Source organism: Poecilia mexicana, unplaced genomic scaffold (assembly GCF_051168715.1).
Source record: "Poecilia mexicana isolate PSO_F unplaced genomic scaffold, ASM5116871v1 scaffold_3, whole genome shotgun sequence".
NCBI lineage: Eukaryota > Metazoa > Chordata > Actinopteri > Cyprinodontiformes > Poeciliidae > Poecilia > Poecilia mexicana.
The window spans coordinates 19,545,281-19,569,323 of NW_028263372.1; positions in this window are offsets into that span (position 1 = coordinate 19,545,281).

The window sequence follows — 24,043 nt, forward strand, 5'->3', positions numbered from 1 at the left end:
TAGACTCCAAGGGGGGGTCATGAGATGACTTTAACAAAACACGGGAAATCTAAAACTGATTGGTAGCAGCATTTGACATAATAAAATGTAGTCAAATTAATTGTTGTGATCAATACTATCACAGTTCATCACAGGAGTACAAATATGAAATAAATATTAATAAGGGTCAGCAACATAAAGGTTTTATTAATATGTTTATTAATCTTAATTCTATTAATAATGGTTGATAGTATTTTATATATGACAAATATTTTTGAGAACCACACAGTATTCAGAATGTTTTCAGAAACATTTTTATGACTAGAGAAGATGCTGTAAGATTCAAAACATGTTTTTTTGAATTTCAGACTGAACTCCAAGTGCTTAAGGCTCATATTGTTAATTTTTTTTACAAAGTAAACGCTTGTTAAACTGCAAAAAGGCCTTGTATCATTTTGGCTGTCTTGCCAAGTTTAAAATTAAACCATTGGTTGCATTCCTGATAGTTGAAGAAAACTGAGAAGTTGGTGCCTTAGTTTAATAGCCTAACTAGACCATGTTGAAGGTCACAAACATGTGGCTACAAATTGCCCTACTGAGAAGGGGCCTCAAGGTTGCTGAAGGCAGAGGATCACTCAAGCCTTTGCATGTAGGTAGGTTTAAAAAAAAAATAATAATAAAAAAATAATAATAATAATAAAAAAGCCTTCCTTGCACACCAAAGTCACATTTAATAATCTGTGCTCTTTGGTAGATAAAAAAACAGTTAGGATCTTGGGTTATTTAAGTTTGTTTTGCATTTTGTCTTTATTTGTATTCTTTAGATTCTTATTTATGTTAGTTCTGCCTTTTTTCTATTTTTACTTTAGGTCCCAATTAATGATTCTAGCTATGTTTATTTTTTGTGTCTAGACCTTTCTTAATTACTCTAGTTATGTTTCTTTGTCTAGTTAGTTGGGGCCTGCCATAGCAATGCATAGGGAGAGTAGTGACTGACCCTGCGACTGACTCACTGCCTCTGTCTGGGACCCTTTAGGTCCCAGACAGAGGCAGGCTCTCAGAAGCACAGAGACAGGTCTCACAATGCATTGTGGGAAGAACACATATTTCCTGTTCTAGTTCTAGTTAGCTGAGGTATAAACCTACTGTACAGGAGCTGAATTACGATCTGTTTAAATGCTTAATAGACCGCCAGTTATCAGCTTTGAGATAAAACGGTTCTGGAACTTGTTGGAAAGTAATATTGTTATGTTGTTTAGATTGTTTTGACGTTATATGAGTCAAATCTGTTTAGCTATATTGTGTCTTTCTGTGAACATGTTGGTGTACAGAAAAACAAATCCAAATATATTGTATATTTTTTATGCAGTAGCAGACAGGGTAACAAATGGGGGTTATTCTGAGACTTATGTGACATAAGCTGTACCTTTGTATTAAAGGATCTAAAACTGTTTATTACAGAAATAAGTATATTGTCTAGAATGACAAAGAAAATAACATGGACACAATGATTATTTTGAAGAAAGATCAGATATGGTGCTGTTTGGAAATGTTAAATATTTAACCAGAACAGATTCCAGGAGGATTAGTGAAGCACAGATTTGTTTCTGCCTCATCACTCCTACCTGCTCTAGACTTTTTACAGGAAAATCCGCATCTGTTACACTGACACCAGTCCTAATGTGTGCAACACATGCTACAATCACAATCTTTCATATGTTCTCTGGACATCAGGACCGCTGCTATAAACTCATTGCATCTCTGAATAGTGCTGTTTATGTTATATCTTATATGCATATCATCTAGTGGTGGCAAAAGCAAAAAAAAAAAAAAACTATTATGCTATGTACTTAAGATGGAATATATGCACACATATTCATGACATGCTTTGATTAAAGTAATTTATCTTCGGTTTAATTCCAGTAACAAAAAAATAACTTTATACAGGTGAGTCTCTCACCTGAGAATGTGAACCGACTGGGCTGATTCCTGTAAAGGATTCATAACTTAAAAGTTACAGGAACCTACAAGTTAACTTATAAGGAACAGGTCTGAAAAACAGTCTGTGTGCTACACTCAAGAGAGAGATTCCTTTGATGCATCAAAGAGTGATGTCATCACTGCTCATGTCATTGTTACCATAGGAACTAAACATTCTAATGGTGCATTCACACCAAACACGATTTGAGCGTCAGGCGAGTCTGTTTTATATTCAAAGTCTATGTGGAGTATTGGATGCGCTAGACGCGTCAAACGCTCCAAACGGTTCAAATGGCGCCGCACTAGATGCTCAAAACGCACTGCAACGGCCCTCAACGCGTCTCCACATAGACTTTGAATGTAAACCAGATGCCCCTGATGGTCAAAATGTGTTTGATGTGAACGCACCACTATCTGTCCAGTGTCATATTAGGTCCACCATATTAGGACCAAAGACTTGTCCTCATATGATGGATTCATTGGTTTGGGTCAGGGGTAATGTTTAGAGGCAAGATGTGAATTAAGATTTAGTTAAGGTTAGGAATAGACTAGTATTGGTTTGGGTTAGGGAAAATGTCTGGGTTAGGCAAAATCGCAGCTACTAAAATGAAGGGAAATCAATGCTAAGTCCTAAGATGGGTTGAAATAGTTTTGACAAGCCTGTATAGAATTTTGTTTTCTATAAATAATGATGATATAATGTTAGGTTGTTTTTCTGCCAATTGCATAGCTGCAGTACACTAGTAGTCTAATGCGTTGAATGTGCTGAGACAGATTCAACACATTTGAAACGAATCAGAACCAAAGGGCAAACTTTTGGTTCTGATTGATTTCTGATACTTTGAATGATTCAACACATTAGAAACCAAGCAGAACCAAAAGTTTGCCTTTTAGTTCTGATTGGTTGTTTCTGCACAGTAGCAGAGCCAAATTAATTTTCACAAATTCTCTGTTTCGTATTCTATTGTCAACTGTTTAACAAATATTCATCCAGCTCTGAAGGGTGATCTGTCGCGATACAACTGTGGAACAGATCAGAGAAAACTGTCTGTGAGCTACATTCAAGAGAGCGATTCCTTGTGATATCATAGAGTGATGACATCACTGTTGATGCCATTGATACCATTGGAACTGAACATTCTATCCACCTTACTCCTGGGAGGCTTACTGGGGAAATGATTATGGGTCTTACTTCTGGCGGCTAGCGGAAGTAGTAATTTATAGGGTTTTTGGCTAATCTATATTCATGATAGAAGTTACATCTCTTTTGTCAGTTAATACACTGCACAAACATTAGCATTTCACTGCTCCCCATTAGCATTAGCCTTTTCACTAAAAATAGCTTTTATCTATTTTTCTTATTTGTTAGTCACACTTAGTATACTGAATGGAGGAAGAAAATGTAAAACAACATGCTAGCGACAGCATCTAGGCTAATGTTAGCAATTTGGCTCATTTTAACTAGTACAGTAATTCTAACATACAGAATGGAGTAAGTCCATGTTAATCAACATGTTTGTGACTCTCCACATGCTATTGAGTACATTCCAGCTTACTTTACCATAGATGCTAATTTGTAGCATCAGACAGACACACTTTGGCAGGCCCCATTTAAATTTCTTCAGAAATGTTCTAGTTTGTTAAATGTTTTTCCTAGTTCTTAGTGTGCTTTCTTTCGCCCCTGTGTCACTTCCTCTTTCTACCACAATCGTTAGTCTGCCTACTGCTCTCTCCCCTCACACCTGCAACCCATTAACTCATCAGCCCAGCTCTTTTGTTTTTGTCATTCAACCTCCTAGTACTTAAGCACCTCTTTCTCAGTCACTCCTTGTTGGTTTCTTCCGTTACACCTCGTGCCTCCTCATGTTAGCCGGTTGGATTTTTTGTTTGCATTCTGCCCTGAATCTTTGTAGACATTTTGTAAGATTTTGTTCTACGTTTTCATTAAAGATTTTTTTCTTTTTTTTTTCCATCATGACAATATCCAAGTTTTACTAAGCATCTGTGGTCATAATCAGAATCAGTGTTAATTGCCTGGTTTTTACCTATAAGTATAAGATTTGTCTTTAGTTCTACATGCTCTTGGCATGTAAGGGGATGGACATGGTCAACAATAGTTTTTAAAGCAGACTAAACAGGGCTGGTGTTATTTGCCTAAATCGCCTTTTTCCCAATTCTGATACTCCATTTGAGCTTCTTGCAAGTCAACTTCACCAGATCTACGTGTCTCAATGCATCGAGCTGCTTTCATGTGACAGTTTTGCTATTTTTTAAAAGAGCAATTGAAAAGGTACACCTGAAAAAATGGCCAGTGAACGTCGTTCAACATCTATAATTTGTGCTTCTGATTTTCATTCTGCATTCTGTCTTTTTATTGCATTCAAACTGTGTTTATTTTTAAGGTACCAGTCATTGGTATTATATTTCATTTAAATCAACATGCAGGGATATATTCAAAAATACATACCAATCAATATGCAGTGTGAACCATCTTGCAGATTTACTAGTGAAGAAAAGAAAAAGGAAGGAGAGAGAGGTCTGCGTGTATGGATGAGTCAGTCCTCAGGGCTAACGGTTACAGAGAAACTTTCAAAGCTCTGGATTTGTGACATGATGTCCAGTCTGGTGGTCCTAATCTGCTCTAATAGAATCCTGATTTCTTTCACTTAGAGATGAGAGTCACTGTGATATTCAGCAGAGCTCAGGCATCAGCCAGAGTTTTGGCACTAGTGACGAGACGGATAAATATCCAGAAGGAAATAACAAAGGCTAGGAAATAACAAAGGCTAGTGTGTTTTAAAACTTTTGCACTGTGACATGATAGAAGCTAACTTTTATTTATTTATTTATTTATTTATTTATTTATTCCAAGATGTATTAAAAAAAAAGGTTCAAAACTCATACGGCCCTCAACACTATGAGTGAAAGAAAAATATGATTTTTTTTTTCTGGAACAACGCATTAAATAAATGCTTGCTTTTAATAGTCTGCTTCTTGATTGCATCACTTTAGGCTCTATCAATTACTGATCCCATTTAGTAATCATAAAAATGTACTGCATTTGACAAAAAAAGAAAAGAAAATAACTATCATTACTAGATTTACATTTTCACTAATTGCAGTTCTCAGCGGTGGATCTTGCATGAATGGCAACCTGGGTGAGCAACTCATAAAGTTCAATGAATTATATCAAGATTTTATGGGAAACGAAAGCAGTGCATATTGTGAAGCAGAAGAAAAAACATCAAATACAAACTTAATTGAGACTTGTGTTTGTTTTCACCCCTTTTACTGTGTTAACCCTAAATAAAATTTAAATGCAACCCATTGCTTTGACCAAATAGTAAACAGAGTCTACCTGTGTAAGAAATAGAGATCATGTCTGAGCAAATGTTGAGCTAGAAAAGATAAAGTATTGAGAATTGGTTAAAAGTATAGGTTAACTCAGTATCAAATGAGAAAATGTGAATAAAATATAAACATCATCATTAGTGAGCTCTGGTTTACCACTGTAGCTTCTAAAACAGTTTGCATCACACTTTGCATGAAAAAAAGGATTAGAAGGCTGTTTTGGGTGCAAGTACTTTTTTAGGATAGCTTATGCTTCCCTCTGACACTAATATTAAAAACTGCTGCCAGTAACGTTATAGTTTGGCTTAGGTCATTGTTCTTGTTGAAAAAAAGAAAAATAGACACGAGAATTAATTCTGCTTTTGTCCAAAACAGAAACCAGAATTATTTTCTTCTCAAATGAAATGGAGACACTTTTGTTGAGATGTGGGACATTGCACCCGCAAATGACCAAACATCACTTTGTCTTGTATATTTCCATACCTCCTTCACAACATAACACCAGGATGAGAGATGAATCAATATCTGAGACGGCTTCTAAATTATGCATTAAAAAGAGATGGTGAGCAATTTTGCACTGAGAGCTTTCACGTGTAGAACAGGGGCCCTTTCATAGGAGCTTTAATGCTTTTTGTGGTGTCATCGTGAACCATTACATTGAAATCAGACCAATTTGATAATGGCCTTCTATTAGTGACCTTGGATAAAAGAATCACGGATAATCTACATCTAAACTAATGTGTTTTGTCCTTGTCGGGGACAAAGAGTTTGGTTTAGGAAACTGGCACCTCCCCAAATGGAGCCACCCTCTCATTGATGTTGTTCACACACAAATGTCTCTAAAGCGCATACATGAACCCAATGCGATGTCATGGAGCGGAGAGGGGGGCAGAAAATCACCCTGTGACACCAGAAGAACAGGAGGAGTCTGGCTGCCTTGTAAAAAGACAATCGCTGGGACCAAATTTAATGAAATAGGTAATAAAATTACTGAGCATACGGTCCGTCTAATGAGAAACATGCATGTCCCGATCTTAATACTGTTTACCCACCTGACTAAAGTATAACACTGATTTGGCACCTATGTCCAGATTGAACTGGAAAATGACTTGCTAATCTGTTTAGGTATTTGGAGTAATTGGGTCTGGTGCCAGTGAGGGGGATTTCCTTGACTGCTGAAAGTCTCTGTTAGTAGTCCATTCCCAGCTCCTTGGTATAATTACTCTGACAGAGCTGTGGCCACAGGGCCTGTGAGCAAGGCTGCTTTTTAAACTGTAAATTATGAAGGATTAGCATTTATGAATTTTAAATCAGGACTGTGGTAGGAGACACTAAAGCTGCTTAGTGATTGCAAACGGTCGCGTCTAAGCAGGCAGCTCTACACCCCTCACTTTTCGAGCTTTTCAGCCCAAGTGTGTGTGTGGCTGTTTATTCAAATGTGGCTCTGCATAAACACAAAATTCTCAGACTGGACTCCCACAATTCGCTCAGAGCGAATAAGGATCTGACATCTTAACATCCTCCTGTCCCAGCAAGCGCTGTTTGAGTGTCGATGTGTGTGTGCTTGAGTGTGGTGGGGGGGGGTTGATTTGGGTATCAAGGAAAGTGTGGACGTGTTTGCAGACTCATCCAAGGGTGTGTTTCCCCTGTCACTCCTTCTCAAACTGGAGATCTGCTCCTCACAACTGCATGTCACACGACGCAGAATATCCAATGGGTGATTATGTTAATATGGGATTTGATCCATGTTAAATTATGCATAATGGATTGATGTGCTGCAGAGTCATCAATTAGACAGAAATCAGCTCTAAAAACTGTGACACAGCATAATACTGTTAATTCTTCATCTTTTTTTTCCCCAGTGTGTCTCAGACACAGAGTGTGTTTGCTTATCCAATTTAGCTGTGTGGCTTTTGTGTGTCCAGTCTGCCTGTTGTAGTGTTGACCTTGCTTTGTTTCAGATTTACAGTCATCATGCTCCTCTGTTCAGGTGTGAGTCCATGGCTGCCATGTAGTGATATTCAGCAGACACCACCGGAGGCCTCATATCACACCTCCAGGAGCTGTCTGCTGCAGGGTCAGTGAGCCATGACCTCTAGCCTGCAGTGTTAACTGGTTTAGCTGGGTGGCAATGGTGGGAGAGGGGGCTGGAGGGTTGAACATTAAAATCCCCCATGGGCTGATGAACAGTTTCTCCTGGCCAGCTTTTCACTTTCAGCCCTCCCTTGAAAAAGGCCCAACACATTCTGATAGCTTTGCATTTACCACCTGAAATATACAATGTCTGAAGGACTACTTCCTTACTGGCTGCGATAAATTAATACCTAATGAACATTTGAATAACTTTGAGCACCAAAGCAGGTCTACACCTGCCCTTGAAATTATGAAAATAAAAAAAGAATCATCCTCTTGTTTTTTAATTTACGTGTCAGTGATCACATGTACTGCTAAGCAGACATGTGGAAAGGAAGGAAAATGTGATTTCATACCTTTATATATCTTTGGAAACCTAAAGATAAAGGGAAAATTCCTACATCATTTTATCTCACATGGTTCAGCTGCATGTTTCATCACAACTATAGCCCGGCATCCTAGCCAGTATACAGCATTAAAATCAAACTACAAAAGTTCATTCATGTCAATTTGAGTGTACGTATTAGAGTAACAAAAAGCAGAAGAAAAATATTTAGTAGAGGGAAATGTACACATGCTTTTAAACAAAAAGCTTCAGTCACATTTTTATTCACAATTCATGATTCAGTACTTTATACAACCACTATTTGCTGCATTCACAGCTACTGCCTTTTGGCTGTAGTGCATAGCCCTGCCAACTTTGCACATCTAAATGCACATCCACAACAGAGCAAAGTCAGTCATATAGTAGGAGAACCTCAGTAAGCCTCAGTAAGTGATTATTTCCAAATCTTCTCAATTGGAGTTAGGATTGACTTTCTACCATGTGAGTCTTAACATTTTAATATGGTTTGATAGAAACCACTCCATTGTAGCTCTGCCTGTAACTTTGAGGTTGTTGTAGAGCTAAAGTAAACCTTTGCCCAATTCCAAAGTCTCCAAATGGTAATAATGGTGCTAATTCTTGTCGTGGTAATAATTCTTGCTGGCCTTCCGCAAAGACCAGAAATACTGAGCTTCTATCTTGTTTTTTTCGAGCTTGCCGTGTTTCCATTAAGCACAATTTTATGGTTAATAGAGACGCAGCTAGCAATGGTTTGGATGGGTTTGGGTGCCATGTCATCTGCTAGTGTTGGCCCACTGTGTTCTCTGACGTCCACAGTCAAGGCAGCCGTCCACCAGGAAACTCTAGAGCCTTTTATGCTTTATTCTGCTTACAAGCCTGTATGGAGATGCTGATTTCATTGTCTAGCTGAACTTGGCACCTGCCAATACACCCAAAGGTACCGGACGCTGGTTCAGTGACCGTTGTGTTACTGTGCTTAATTGGCCAACAAAAAATACCACTGGTTAGCATTGACAAACTTATGACATGTTGCAAACTTGTTCAGCGATATCTGAACCCATACCACATGCACTAATATTATAGTGTTTATTCTCTATGTAACTGACAAAATGCTCACATTTTTCAAGCAAGGTCTGCAGTCATAAAGCATAGGTTGGCCCTTCATCAACTAAGAATAGCTGTGACACTTTGACCACTCCAGAAGAGTCAAGCATCAAAGATATGTGCTGCATGATAATACACTGCTATATTTTGATTTAGCCTATTGCCTACCCCAACACCACAAGAGTATATTCCCAATGGCTAATGCATTTTAGAGTTAAAATCCATTTGAACGTCTTACCCAAATGTCATTGTACCCTTATTCCACCATTCCTGCTTGCCAGGTGTTTATCTCAAATGAAAGAACTCATTTTGTTTCAGCCTCCTTTGCCCTTTGTGAGACCGATGATTTAGTAAAACGTTGCGTCTGTTTAAGTTAAGCTGTTTTTAACATCCGATTAAAAAAAATAAAATAAATAAAAACAATCTTATAAATCAAAGACTACAAAAATCTACAGATGAATAGGACTGACCCTGAAGCCAAAGAGAAAGCTATATTACATAATAATGTTAAAACTTTTGATTTGTTTGATCTTAATACTTTTTTATGTTTGTACAACATAGAGTTATGTTATAACGATGTATTTTTCATTTTTGAAATTTGGATATTCTAATATCCAAATGTATCACTTTATATTTAAAAAAATTCTCATGTTACTACAGTATACTTATATTGCTTTAACATGACAATATAATGTACAAAGATGAAACCTATTGTTAGAACAATGACTTAGGTCATTCATTTAGGAAGGTGATGATATGCTAATGTGATATAACTATATTGCCTTATGCTCTGCGCTTTTGTAAAAATCACTTCTGAAATGACTCTAAATATCGATCCTGCTTTCAGGGATTAAACAACAACATGACAGTTTTTTTCCAAAGAAAACAATTTGTTCTGTATCGCCAAACCTCACCTTCTCTGTATTGTCCTAATTGGATAGATCACGTCAACTTTCAAGTAGGGTGTATCCAAAAACAAACAAACAAAAAAAGACTTCTTGGGAAAAAATGTACAACCTTTCAAAAAGTACTTTTTTTTTTTCAGGTTTGCCTTAGCAAAGAATCTTCTCCTAGACTTTGAGGCATAAGTGGACACATCTTATTGATTTTCTTTCAAGCCGGATTGCATTGATTGCTGCGAATATGGCAGACAAATCCATCTGTTTGTGCGTCCGCTGGGACATCGCACGGAGGCAGACAGGGAGCTGAGGCTGGGCGTCTAGCGGCAGGGGGGCAGGCTTCATTACACCAAATAAGAGCCCACTGGCCTAACGCAACCCCAGCCCGACCCCCACAGCACACTCTCCATCCTCTACTTACCCCCAAATTAAACTGAGAGCTTTTTAATTATTTATCAATACCATGCACTCATCGCAGATCAATCAGTGTGAATGGTTTTTAAACATAATGAAGGGGCCTGCTCCAGTAGACCTGTGAGAATTGATTGTGATCTTTGCCATTATGCCTTAAGTAAAGATAAGGTGTGTTGACAGTGGTGTTGGTAATTTGAGGTTTGGACACAGATGTAGTGGAGCGCCCTGGGTGCTCCTCCTCCGCCTGAGCAAGAGTGTGCTTCAGCAAAAGCAAACAGCGTCTGTGCTCGGAGGCCATCTCATACTCCGCCATTAATCAGGCTCTTAAACAGGACATCTCATCTTATCATCACATCACGCCGTCCTCACTGAAGAGGGCAGGGCCCACTCCTCAGGCCAGAGGCACCTCCTCTGAGAACACTTCTCCTAGCAAATTACACAGGTCCTCACCGCTCTCAAGGTTTACTAAAGCTTGATTCATCGTGCTTCTTAGGTCTCCAACTGAACCTAAGCAACCTTAACTTTCCCACTCTGCTCACATATTTCTCCCGGGGTGCACGATGTCAAGCAGACTGAGGAGATATTCCATCTGGAGTTATTAGCCAGAGACACACAATGCAATCTAATTTCATAGCACCACATTCAATCACTGTTAATTCAGTTTCACAGGGGCAGTAAATAAGACATGGGGCGCAGGTATTTCAAAATGAATTAATACTCTGAGAGGAGTCTCTGTCCCCGAATCTTATGAAATTAGACGGAAAAAAAAAAAACATCACCTGTCGTTCACCTGCTTTTCAGGAGCTGTGAGTAAATACACAGATATTAAATTCAAAAGCTTGTTTGCGAGAAAACAAGCTAACATAAAGCAGGAAAGCATAATGAGATTCTTATTTCATCCTTTTCTTTCCTGGTGGGGGTGGAATTGGATTATAGCAGACTTATTTGTATGTGATATTGAGCAGTGCAAAATAAATTCACACCTATTCAAATTGAAATCAGACCTAGGTGCATCAGATAATCCTTTTTAAGATAGTATGAACTGACAGGCCAATCCCACACATTGGAAAGAAATAATCTACCCTTACAAAACTGATATATAGCCTACCTTGCCAAAAGCATTCCATGATTTATTTTTTAACAAATATTTGTCAAGTATGTGCTTGATTTTTTTTTTTTTTCTCTCCCAGAGGCATAAACAGTTGCATCCATATTCATAGGGAATTTGAGCCTGTCTTCCAATCATCATGTCACAAAGACTCTTAGCGAAAGCGCTTCCCCAATTGCTCAGTTTGTCGTTGGATGAGGAAACCTGATTTTGTTTTGAATCCCACAGCCTTTTGAGACGTCAGGCCGCATCAGAGAAGGAGCCTGTGACGGCTGCAGTTATACAGCATGGCGGCTCCAGCTGCTCATGAGCCTCCTTCTTTTCTTTTTTCTTTTTTTTTTTTTTTAAATGGCTTATTTTTGAGGGGGTGTCGAGACATAAGCCTGAAAGAAGGACAAGGTTTAGTGCGAAGATGAGCAGTGGGTTGCTGCTGCGAGGATGTGATGTGCTGCTGGTGGTGTCAGTGGTTGTGGTGAGACTGTGAGAGGCTCTAATGTGAGAAGGGATGAAGCAGGGAAGGAGAGGGTGCTGTTGCTGGGTGGGTGGGTGTAATGCAACCTCGATGTGAACCCAAGCTAGATGTGAGCTTCAGGCACATTTCTTCCGATGCTGCTGGCATTCATATGAGCAGCTTAGTGATTTATCTCCCTGCTGGCTAGAAGCAAGTGGGCCTGCATGATGTCCATTCTGTGGCGGTGCACACTAAAAGCCTTTTGGTCAGGTGGTGGCTGTGGAGGCCACGTCTGCTGCACCAATTTCTGAGTTAATGAAGAGTCTCCCAGACTGAGAGTACATCTTGTATAGTTCTCGTTCACCTCCACACTGCTGGAATATTGAGACCATACAGATGTAATGACACAGTGCCAGAGTGTGGAGTCAGTGTGAATGGAGCTACTTACCTATTTCTTTTACTTCTCTGCATTAGGTTCAGTGTTGAGTTTCTTTCTTTTTTTTTTCCCAGGCCAATCCAACAGCTATTATTTGTCCGTAAACGGCAGTCCTTTGAACTAACGATGTCAGAGCACTTATCAGTCAGTTAATTCCAGTTCTTCTTAAGTCCATTAGATAACTTTACCATTTCTCAATGTACCACTGTCAGACTTTCTCAGCTTTTCTTGTCACATTTTTCACTTTTCACATTATTTTAGGTCAAAATTTGACCTGGGTATGAATAATTTTGAGCTTAACTAGCTATATGGAAACCCATTCAATAAAAACAAATAAATAAAATCAGTTTTGGGCTCCCAAAACCTTGAGGCTCTGGCTCACTGTCCTGATAAGCATTCTTCAAAGTCTGTCACAGGATATGCTCTTATATTGTTTAGCGTTTTTGTCAATTTCAGGTTAGGAATGGCTGGCTAGAGTTTTGAACTGATTACACGTGGTCTGAAACTAAAGAGAAGAATTGGTAAAGAGAAGTTTTCTCAAAGCTTCTCTGAAACGCACACACTCATTTGTTCAGCTGTAAAAGTGCTCAGTGACCAGAACAAGGAATTTGCTACAGCACATTTACCCCGGATAAAAGAAAATCCACACATTATCGCTTTGTTGTTGCATTCAGTGCTGGTATGAAAACTTTTTTCAACCTTTGAACAGAGAAACAGATGTGTTCAGATTTTAGACGTTGCCTAATCTTTCTACGTATGGGAAGATAAAAAATAAATTTCCTTGCGCCTAAAAAATGAACATATCTTCTAAAATGCCATCTTCATCAATATATATTAAGTATGTCTGTTCCTTACCACTGGCTTCTGTTTGCTTTGAGGAGCTATGTACTCGGGTGAAGGGTGTGATGCTTCTTTAGGACAGACAGTATTAAATGTGTTGAGGGTGTGAGGATACTAATTTACATTTTAACAGATCACTTGTTTTTTCATCCCATTGTGTCTCTTTTAGTTTGACAGTGGGCTGTGAAAAAAGTGTTTTCCCCCTTGCAAAATATTCTTTTTGTTTTATTTGTCACTGTTTCAGATCAGCAAACATATTTTAATATCAGACAAAGCGATTTGATTAAATACGACATTGAGTTTTGGAATGCTGATTACATGCATTAAAGGAAAAAAAAGATATACAAACTAACTAGGCAATTATGCTCCTGGATCACCAACTGTTTCCATCCATCCATTATCCAACATGCTTATTTCTAGTTGGATTGCCGGGGATGCTGGTGCCTATCTCCAGCGGTCAACGGGCAAGAGGCTGGGTACTGCCTGGATGAGGAAACATTAAAGATGGACACAAATAGTAATTTGAGTGCATCAATATCCACTGATATAAAAAATTCAGTGTGATAGGAATAGCATGCCAGTCACCACAATTAAATACTTATTACTTAGTCAATAAAGAGCTTGGCACTGCAATGTAATTTTAGTAAAATGAAAAAAAAATATATATATATATATATATATATATATATATATATATATATATATATATATATATATATATATATATATATATATATATATATATATTCTCATCTTAGGAACAAATTATATTTTGACAGACTTTTTTGTCCTGACCCTTCCCTGACTATAATACCCATATTAACTCTGGGAAGAAGCAATTAGCAAAGGGCAAACAACTTGTCACTAGCAAAATGAAACATGATGTAATATTTCAACATATTTTACAAAATATGAAAGAAAAAATACAACAACAAATGAGTCATAAACTAAAAACTGATTAAAAACAAAGTATCACCCTTCTATCTCATGGCAAGCAAATACGTGTCGCTCTCTTGTACACACCTGTAATAACCATATGAAAACGATAAGTTTGTATATTTTTGTGTGGTGATGTAAAATGCCAGCATACTAGTGTGACTTGGAGCACTTTCAGGAATTAAAGCAGTGACGTAAATCCAGTCTGTGAAAGTTTTGGTGAGTACTCAAATGAAGGGAGTCTGGAACTGGGCCAAAGAGAGAGCAAGTTCTTCACATCAGATAGAGGGCATATTTGTAGGCCTCTGGAGCTTTTTCCTTTCCTTTTTTTCTTTCTTTTTCTTTTTTTTTTTTTTTTTGAAAAACCTTGCACCATCTAACAGTATAAAGTAGCCAGAAAACTCTGACAAAGAAAAACTTATTTGGGTTGTAATGAGTGACCTTTCCATGAAGCAGCAAACATGCATTTTTATGCCAGGGCATAAATAGCTGAGCTACATAACAATTAAGGTAACCTTTCTGTCTGAATAAGAGGCAATTGCTCAGAGAACTGAAATAACATGAATGATAAATTATTTTTGTAACCCAGTGCACAGACGGTGAAGAATAACGAACAATGAAGTGGGGGAGGGAGAAGTGGTGCCTTGTCTCAATTGTAAATCCCAGTTATAATGCCTCGTTAAAAAGATTTGGGAAGGCGAAACAGAAGCAGACACTCTCTCTCTTTCTTAAAGGTAGACAGGTCTCAGTGGGATTCATTAATGTGTGTCCCGGTGGTAGTCTTCCTCTTACAGCACAATCGCCTGGGTTAGCACCAATGCTGAAATTACACCTAATTGGACAATTACTCAAACTCAGAAACCTCATGCAATAAGCCAACAAGGCTCGTAATAAACACCTTGTCTTCTAATAAAAACAAGGAAGTCATTTGCGTCACCCAAGAGGCCCAATTTTTTTTTTTTTTTTTATTTTTTATCTGCGCTAAATTTATTTTTAAAATAATTGCATGTGCTATGAATGAGAATATTAAAAAGGTGGCTGAGAGAGGAGAAAGGAACTACGTCTGAGAAGGAGAGAAAGACAGCAATGCAACCCAACCTCAGGCTCAGTGTTGCAGTCTGCTCTCCTCTGGGAGAGCTCATTTGTTCCACAGATAAGCACACTGCACACAGCACAGCTTTAATATTACTGCTGTCATGCCATTCCATAATGAAATAATTACTGTTTTGTCTTCCTTTCAACCAACTGGGCCCACCTTCCCTTTCGTTTGATCCCTCACTCCCCCCCTTTTTGCACTGGCTGAAGACGTATTTCCTTCATATGTGAAACATTAATTAAATAATGACAGTTATGACACATTTCTGTCAGCTATGCTCCTTTTGTGTCACTCATCGCAGCTGATGGCGAGTTATGTTTCTGGAAATTTAAAGGAACGGAGCGACATATTTATGAATACCGTATTGTTTTTGTCCTTGCATGGAGTTATACCTGAAAATTTACATAACTCCTGTGCATCTCTGTTAAGTCCAAGAATAGAGTAAACAGTGATGCATGTGCGTAGGTCAGGCTGCTTTTTATTGGCAATTTGTTTTTAGTTGCATTTCCTTGAGGCCCCAGAGCTTGAATTTGTTTTATTCTGGCAGAATTTACCTGGACACCCTCCTTTTCAAACAGATTTACACCTTGACTCTAGCTCATCTAGCTTAGATAATGTTTATTTTGAAGTTATTCGTAAAAGGTTTCTCAAAACTGTTTTGTTGCAGACATGTATATCTGTCTTATTTTTTAAATGGGGGATATTTTTTAAAGTTGACTTTGCTGAGTTTTATATCATGCTGTTATATTGTTCCCTAATCAAAAAAAAACATTTGGAGTGTTGCTTTGATTCTTTCAAGGATATTTGAGGAATCCTTGAATCTCCTGTGGCAGTCATTCTGCGGTGCCTAAAAGCTGACACAGCACCGCCTATTTCCACAAAGCTCCTCCTTGGAACTTGAATCTCCACTCAAATGTCCGTCTCACATAACATCCCTCCCCCGCCGCTCTCGCCACTCAGCTCCTCCAGACTAGCAGCAGCAGCAACTAGCAAACATCTGATGGAATGGCAAGTCTGCTGAGCTTGTCAGATTTCCCAGTGAAACTCTTGAGATCGATGTTAGGTTTAATGGAGATGTACTCAAGACGGAGTGTCTTCTTACAGATACAGAGGCCCAATTTACAAAGTCATGTTTTAAGTCATGTTTGATATGTGCAGCATCTTTATAACAACTGACAGAAACACTAAAAATTGGGGGGTAAAAAAGAAAAACTTGATGTGGAACACCTCTTTACATGTCAAATGTGGGACAGTTCTGCATTTTAAAGGATGGTTTGCCAGCCACTCACAACCCCACCGCTTTCATAGGTGTTGTTTTGAGGTCATCTGTCTATGATATTTTCCACAACGTCATCCAAACCATCCATGGGTAAGTGTTGATGAAGGGTTAATTTTGCAGTGTGATATTTAGCTTATCCTTTGCCTAAAAGGCCCCTTATTCACACTTGATTTTGCGTCCTTCTGTCCTTACGCTGACCTTTTAAAGCTGTGCATCACTCCAGAAGGTTAGCAACCATTTTCACATCTTGCTACCAACATTAGACAAATAGACAGATGAATAAATAATCACAGCTGACCTCACACTACAAGGGACAGCGGTCTTACCTCTGCACTGGGAGAGGTTCACCATAATACTACCAAAGCAGGAAAAGGAGAAAAGGAGAAAAAAGACGTCAGGAACCGGGGATGAGAACCCACAAGAGGTGGACAGTGACAAATGGTGTGGAAAAAACAACACAGGCAGCCATCTGAAGGGAAGACAAGAGTAATACTCACAAATAATTAACTGGGTAAATATTGGATAGGAGACTGACTAATTACTTCACACGTCTCACTGCGCTCTCATTATTGTTGCTGTCGGAGTTAACCCTTTCCTACAAGGTGGAGCTGTGTGGCTGCCTAAACTGAAACCAGAAAGTAGATAAATCACTTACACCCACGGATGTCTCTTTATTTATTCATGCATCTAAAAGCAGTAAAGTAAACGAAGAAAATTATTTTCCGTTAGGATTGAATCCACCCAAAAGTCAAATGAAGAAAGGAAATATAGATGCAAAGACGGACGTTCAGTTAAAACAATCCGTTTTGGACATTTCAATTAGCATACATCTACATCCAAGAACAAAATTATTCATACCTCTGTTTTATTTAGATTTAGCATGTTCCTTATGACTGAAAATTATGCTAGCATTTTGGAGAGTCCTGGCCAGAGTCCCAAGTTGAATCTAATACAAAATCTATAGAGAAAGCTGAAGATTAGACAGATGGCAAGTAGACTCATGAGCTGAGATTAACTCTATAAATACATGAGAAAATATGAAAAAAACTGGACATAAATGAGTCCATTGATTATGAAAATGGTTAGTCTTCACCATCAACTTTTTTCATAAAAGATTAGACATTTTTTATTCAAAAGTCATGATGCTTTTGTGGGATGGACTGGTGATCTGTCCAGTCCAGGATGTACACCTCTCAGCCAACAACCCCTCTTCATCCATCAATGGATGGATGAGTGATGCTCCTTTCACATTGTTGTATCTTCTGAAATTACTTCTCTCATTTACTATTAGAAAGAAACTTGAAAGAACTATTGTTATATTTAAATCAGCAGAGAGTACAAACAGTTTTTGACTGAAATGTGTTTATCTCTCTAATTATACTGATATGCAAAGCAACATGAAAATGGTGGGCTGTTGGTCATTTCATCCTTATCCATTTCCTATCTTTGCTGTTTTAATTGTTTCATACCCGACTTTTACAATATGTTAATTAGTATCCATGTCAAGTTGTGGTTATTGTGAATATTATCTATTATTTTAGAGTCATAAGCTGCCATTTTAAATGACTCCATTGGGTTTACATCAATACCAAAGTAAATTCAAATAGAATCTAGTACATATTGTTCAGATAACAATGCACATTTAAAATTAAATGACTCATTAAATTTAAGGACATTCATGATAATTTGTTTCCACAATTCATAAAGTTGTTTACCTATAAGAAAAATAGTTTTACATGTGAAAGTTTGTACATAGACAAGGTGAAATCAAAATGCATACGGAATTTGAGTAGATATTTTCACATAGATTGACCCAGAGCCAAATGTTTACTGAAACGTTCCTGCAACAAATCCTACTCAAGAATTAGATTTTTTTCTGAATACGATGTGATTCAGATCTTTGTCTTGGATCCCATTAGAACCAGTCAAATTAAGATAAATTGGAGAAACTTGCTTTCCATGTTTATGACAATCTGTAAGGTGTTTGTATAACCTTCCTCAAAGTGGCATTTAGGTCATATTAGATTTCAGTTGAACAACATTTACAACTAACTTATGTCTAAATACATTATTTGAAATGGTTTGCATTTAAGTTTGATAACTTGGCTGCGAGCATGTGGCACAAATTTGGCTTTTTAATTGTGTGGCTTGCCTCAAACTCCAGAAGGTAGCAGGAAGGTCTTGTAGTGTTGAGGTGTCGATCTGGGAAAACCTGGTCAGAAATTAACAATATCAATGAATAAAGAAACACAAAGTTTCTAACATGCAAATATGATGTGAAAGCTACTCTTAAATTTGTAAATGTAATCACTTTTCGCATTAGCAGCATCGGGTGTTGTGTGTTTACTTTAAGATTCAAGTTTGGGTATATGCAAGCACCTCGCTGCTGGCTCATCACCCAACAAAGTTCCAGCCCACAGTCCTGAGGTAAACTGGTGAAGCTGCTCACACAAGGACGTTTGTCCAATAATCTGCGAGGCAGTGGTTAATGACAGCAGCTGTGAGGCAGGCATGCACCACTTCCAAGCTGATTTAAGTTTAACGAGCCACTCTAGAGTGCTATTGATTCAAATCTATATTTGACAGGATACACTGTGAGCATGTATTAAATGGATAAGAACACCTCTTGGACACTCTGAGAGCTTTGGCAAATGGAACAGAAGGCATTAAGCAAACACACAGAGTCTTGTTGAGTGAGCGATGTTTTGTCAGTATGGAGCATGTGTATGGCTGAGACTTTATATAGATTTTATGTTGTTTTTAATTTAGAATATTTAGGAGATGGGCCTTACCAGTAGCTGTCATTTTAAAAAGTGCATTAACTTAAACATGCTTTTATTTTAAACTAAGGGGTTGCATGTTGTGATGTTAGAAAATATAGGCCAACACCGAATTGTGCAAGCTATGTATAATTAATCGAAAGCCACATCTTTTTGCTGCGTCAACCAAACCTGTTGATGAACACATTTTGATTCACATGCCAGACTCGATGAAATACAAAAAATGTAGTTGGTAAAAGCAATAACTGAGACATTAATATCCAAGTTGTTTTTGGTGGGGAATTTAACATAGATACAGGGGAACGCATATGTACAGTATTGGAAAGAAGTAGTGTTGTTATTCAGTACTTTTGTGATAAAATTGACCAATGTTCTCAGAGGACCACTTTAAAATGGAACATGCAGAAAGTTGTTTCAGTAAACTCATGCTCTTGCCATCAGATCCACTGAAAAGCATTATCAAGTTTAGACCTCTGTGTTTACTTTAGTTTACAATGTATGTTTGAATGGCATAGTTGAGGTAAGGGCTTTCCAAAGGGTTGAAGTCTGCCCAGCTTAAACTTGTTCAAAAGCGATTTATGATTATTGTCTTTTTGGGATGTCCGATTACAGCCAAGTTTCAACCATAAGGCTCACTAAACTCTCCAAGGGTGAAAGAAAAATTATTAAACTAATCTAGAAAATTCTAAGAAAAAAACAACAAAGTCCATACAACTATTGCACATTTTTTTGATTGTGCTGGAAAGTGTACATCATGTCTCTGCTGATTTCTGTGTGAAAAAACCTGGACTATGTGTTATAATTATTGTTATAATACTTATTAAACTTCGAAAAAAGGCTAGTTTAAATGTATACCTAGAAGTCTCCAAAGGTATATCAAAGGTATGAGTACATTTCTCACCAGTACATCCCTGCAGCCTGAGCCTGCAGTGGCTCATTGTTACTCAGATGACAAATGAACTTCAAACAGAATCCAGAATGCTTCTGACATCAAAGTTTGTGTCCCTTGTTTACAGATATTGCTTATTAATATGCAGATACATGTTTCTGGAGATAAATCACAAAAGAGCTCCCTGGCTTATGGATCCTGAAAAAAAAAAAACATTTTTAAACAAAAATACGGTTTATACAAATATTTTCTGTTCATCAATGCATTTTTTATGCTCCTATAATTAGATTGGTTCATTAGCTTCATAGTTATTTGACTACAAACACAAAGGCCTTATTAGCTAATATGACACCACCCCATTGTTTCTCCCGAATTTAGCATTCTCATAAGTGTCAGTATTAGTTCAAATGTATTTTGCAGATCTGAATTGTTTTTTGTAAATAATATTTTTAGTCCTGTCTTGATCGGTAGATATAAGTTTAATAAAATTAAACATTCTTATTGCATTGTAAACACAACAAAATATTAGAGAGAAATCATGAATAGGAAAACTTTGGATGGATGTCTGAATGAGAGGTAGGAAACAGGAGAAGAGTGGGAGAGTGGAGCAGTCAAAATACCATAACTCCAAATGCATACAGCAACAGAACTGAAAACAAATTCATTATTACAAACAGCCAATATTGTAAAGGATTGTGACACATTGGCTACACACTCAAACGATGTGCCGTTACAGAATTGCGGTCAATATGACGATGATGTGATGTTTTAGCTATATATTTTACTGAATCCAGTTTGCAAGATACTGGCCTAACCCTCCAAAATTTAAAACGCCCCAATTAAAATGTAGATGTCATGTCACTTGTGTACCATCTGTAAATGTGAGCCAAAATCAACTTCTGAGCTGGCTGTGAAACTGCTCTGAAGTTGAGCCTAATGTCATTTTGCAGATGTGGCAGCAGGTACAAAGTGCAAAGGATGATCAAACAAGTTGAAGCTGGAATGGCTTAAGTATCAGTGAGAAAGTGGGTCCAGCAGAACTGAATCGGTTTATGGGAAAAAATAAAAAAAATAAAATGAGAGACATAAACTTTGGTGCCTTTACCTATTGGACGTAAGAGAAACTACCACTCTAACAAGAATGACTGGTGAACTAGAAAGATGTATTACAAGGATGAGTTGATGAACAGCAGATGTACAAACTGAAAGGAGCAGAGGCAGGACTGAGTGATGAAAGCATCTTTCTCACAACTCATCAACACTGAGACAAAAATGTGGGGAAGCAAACAAAGCAAAGAGTAGAAAAGAGAAAACATTTCAAGCAAGCCACAGTTTTAAATATTCAAAAGTAACTTGAAATCTCAAAAACAAAGTCATACCAGCTGTATTATATTGACAGTCATTGATTTCACACTTTGTGAAATCAAGGATAAGCTATTAAATTAACTTTAGAGGTTAGCGAGCTATTAATGGGCGATATTGAGTAAAATCCACTTTTTTAAGCTTTACATCATGTTGTAATGTTACTCCCTTATGAAAAGCATATCTGGAGTGTTGCTTTGATTCTTTCATACACATTGGAGGAATCCCTGAATCTCCTGTGGCAGCCATTCGAGGACGTTTGCTCCCACAAACCGCTGCTTATTTACACAAAGCTCCTTCTTGGAGCTACAGTTTCCACGTTGACCTTCTGCCTCACAGAAGGTCAACGTGAGGCAGAAACTCTTCCAGACTAGCGGCAGCAGCCTGGTGGAACTACAAACTGAGCTTATCCTACAAACTACTTCTCAGTCCAAAGGTCCCAAAGACGTTGTTGGGCCATAGTTGCACTGTGGTAACTTTATACCTTGTTGTATGTTAAGTTCTAAGCGTATCCTCGGAATACCTTTGGAAATTGTGGTATCAGTTTTCTCTCTTCACCTGACAGGAATAGCACCTGCTGTGGTCTTCTATTACTGCAGCTCATGGCTTCGAGGTCTGATGTGTTGTGGGTTCAGATTGGCTTTCTGCATAACTTGTTTGTAACGAGTAGTTCGTTGAGCTACCGTTGTCTTGCTATCACCTCACACCAGTCTGCACATTTTCCTCCGACCTTTAACAAGACATTTTCCACTCAACTGCAATTTACTGAGTATTTTCTCCTTTTCTGACCGTTCTCTAAAAACCTGAGATGGTCATGAGTCACAATCCAGTATCGACAGTTTCGGAAATACTCAGACCAGCCAAAGTCAAAGTCATTTAAATCCCCTTTCTTCCACCTTGTAAATGTTGCTTTGACATTCAGCTAGTTCTTATCAATCCATCTAGATGCATAAATGCATTTGCTGTCATTTATCTGGTTGATCTGGTACTCATATATTATACTTAATTAAGTGGCGTGCAAGTATTTTAATTTTCAAGCAACACGGCTCCCAAGTAACCTAGTATACAGGAGGGCAATAAGCCAAGGAGAAATTTTAAAGTCAGTTTAAGAAATATGCATATTTCATAATAAACAAAACAGTAATCAAGGTGCCCTTTCATTAAAATAAAACAACAGCCTCTTAATAATTTGCTTACCAATAGAAACATAAAATATTATATGGTAGATCTCATTGCCTGTAATTCTGTACTTTAATGAAAATGAGCATTTTTCAGTTTTACTAACAAAAGCTTCAAAGTACAAAAGCCGCAACTTATACTGCATAGGTCATTCAATAATATGATGATCATAATAAATAAGGTAAACTGAATCTCCATTGAGGCTAAAATAAAACAAACAAAAGACGATATTCCAGCAAACCACTATGTTTCTGTCTGAGAAGAGCTTGACAACCCCAACAGCTGAGTGACGCAGAGGATTTGAGAGAAAAGCTATTTTCTCACTTTTCTGATCTTTGAACCCGTTCTCCTCCATGGTAAGCTGTGCGGACTGCAATTAAAAAAAATGCCTGCTTGATTAGATGCATTTTTTTTTTCTTTTTTTTTTTGCAGTGAGGATAACAAATGTTTTCAAAATCCACAATGAATTGGAGTCTGTTCACCCCCCCAACCCAACTGACAGCTTCCTAATGCTGCCACATTAAAGTGGTTTTCCAGCGCGTGTGATGCAGCTTTAACTAGGTCCCGGGGGCATTGTTAGTTATCATTGCCTACTGCTGGAGTGAGCCCCGGTGAAAGCAATTTTAGCTTTCCTACCAATCAGTGGTGCAACATGAGAGATGGCCAGCAAGAACAAACGGCCTGGCTCACCACTTCCCGCCGCCGATCTTATCTGAAATGCCGCTCCTGTCCCGAAAGGGCCCTCTAACGCAACATCCCGCCCCCCTCCCCTAAAAAGACATGAGATGGTTGGCCCCAGGCCCTCTCAATTCATGCAGATATCCGTAAATTAGACTCATAGAGACAGACCAAAACATCCTCCGAGGGTATTAGATATGAGCACTTATGCCACGAAACATGTGAGGGGCTTTCTGGGAGAGCGGAGGGTATGATCAAACTACATGAAAATGCCATCATGAAGTCCCACCACAGCCGAGGGTTTACATGTTTCTATTTTGGCCTGTTGTGCAAGTACTGCTGGGACGTCAATAGACTCGTACCTACAGGCAAGGTAAATTCAAATCAAAAATAATGATTTTTTTTTTCTACCTGCTGCCAGTGATGTATTTATTTCTAGCAATGGGAAAAACATTTTCAAAGAAAACTGCTCTGCCATTTGCACAGTGTAAGTGATTTAAAGTGCACTTGTCACACTGTAAAAGTTTAATACAAGGCTAATAAAGACATGCATAATGTACATGGGTGGCGTCAGATTTCTTAAATTATAACGATCATCTTTATTATAAAATGTAAAAATAAATAGATTTTTCTTTTTCAAAAATTAAACTGCTCCAATGTGATGGACAAGTGATTTGTCCAGAGTGCATGCCTCTTAGTGAGTGAACAGCCTTCAGTGACCTCGCAAGGATGGATGGATGGATGGATGGATGGATGCATTCTACAATAGTTAAGCGGTTCAATACTGACTGATATCAGTATCA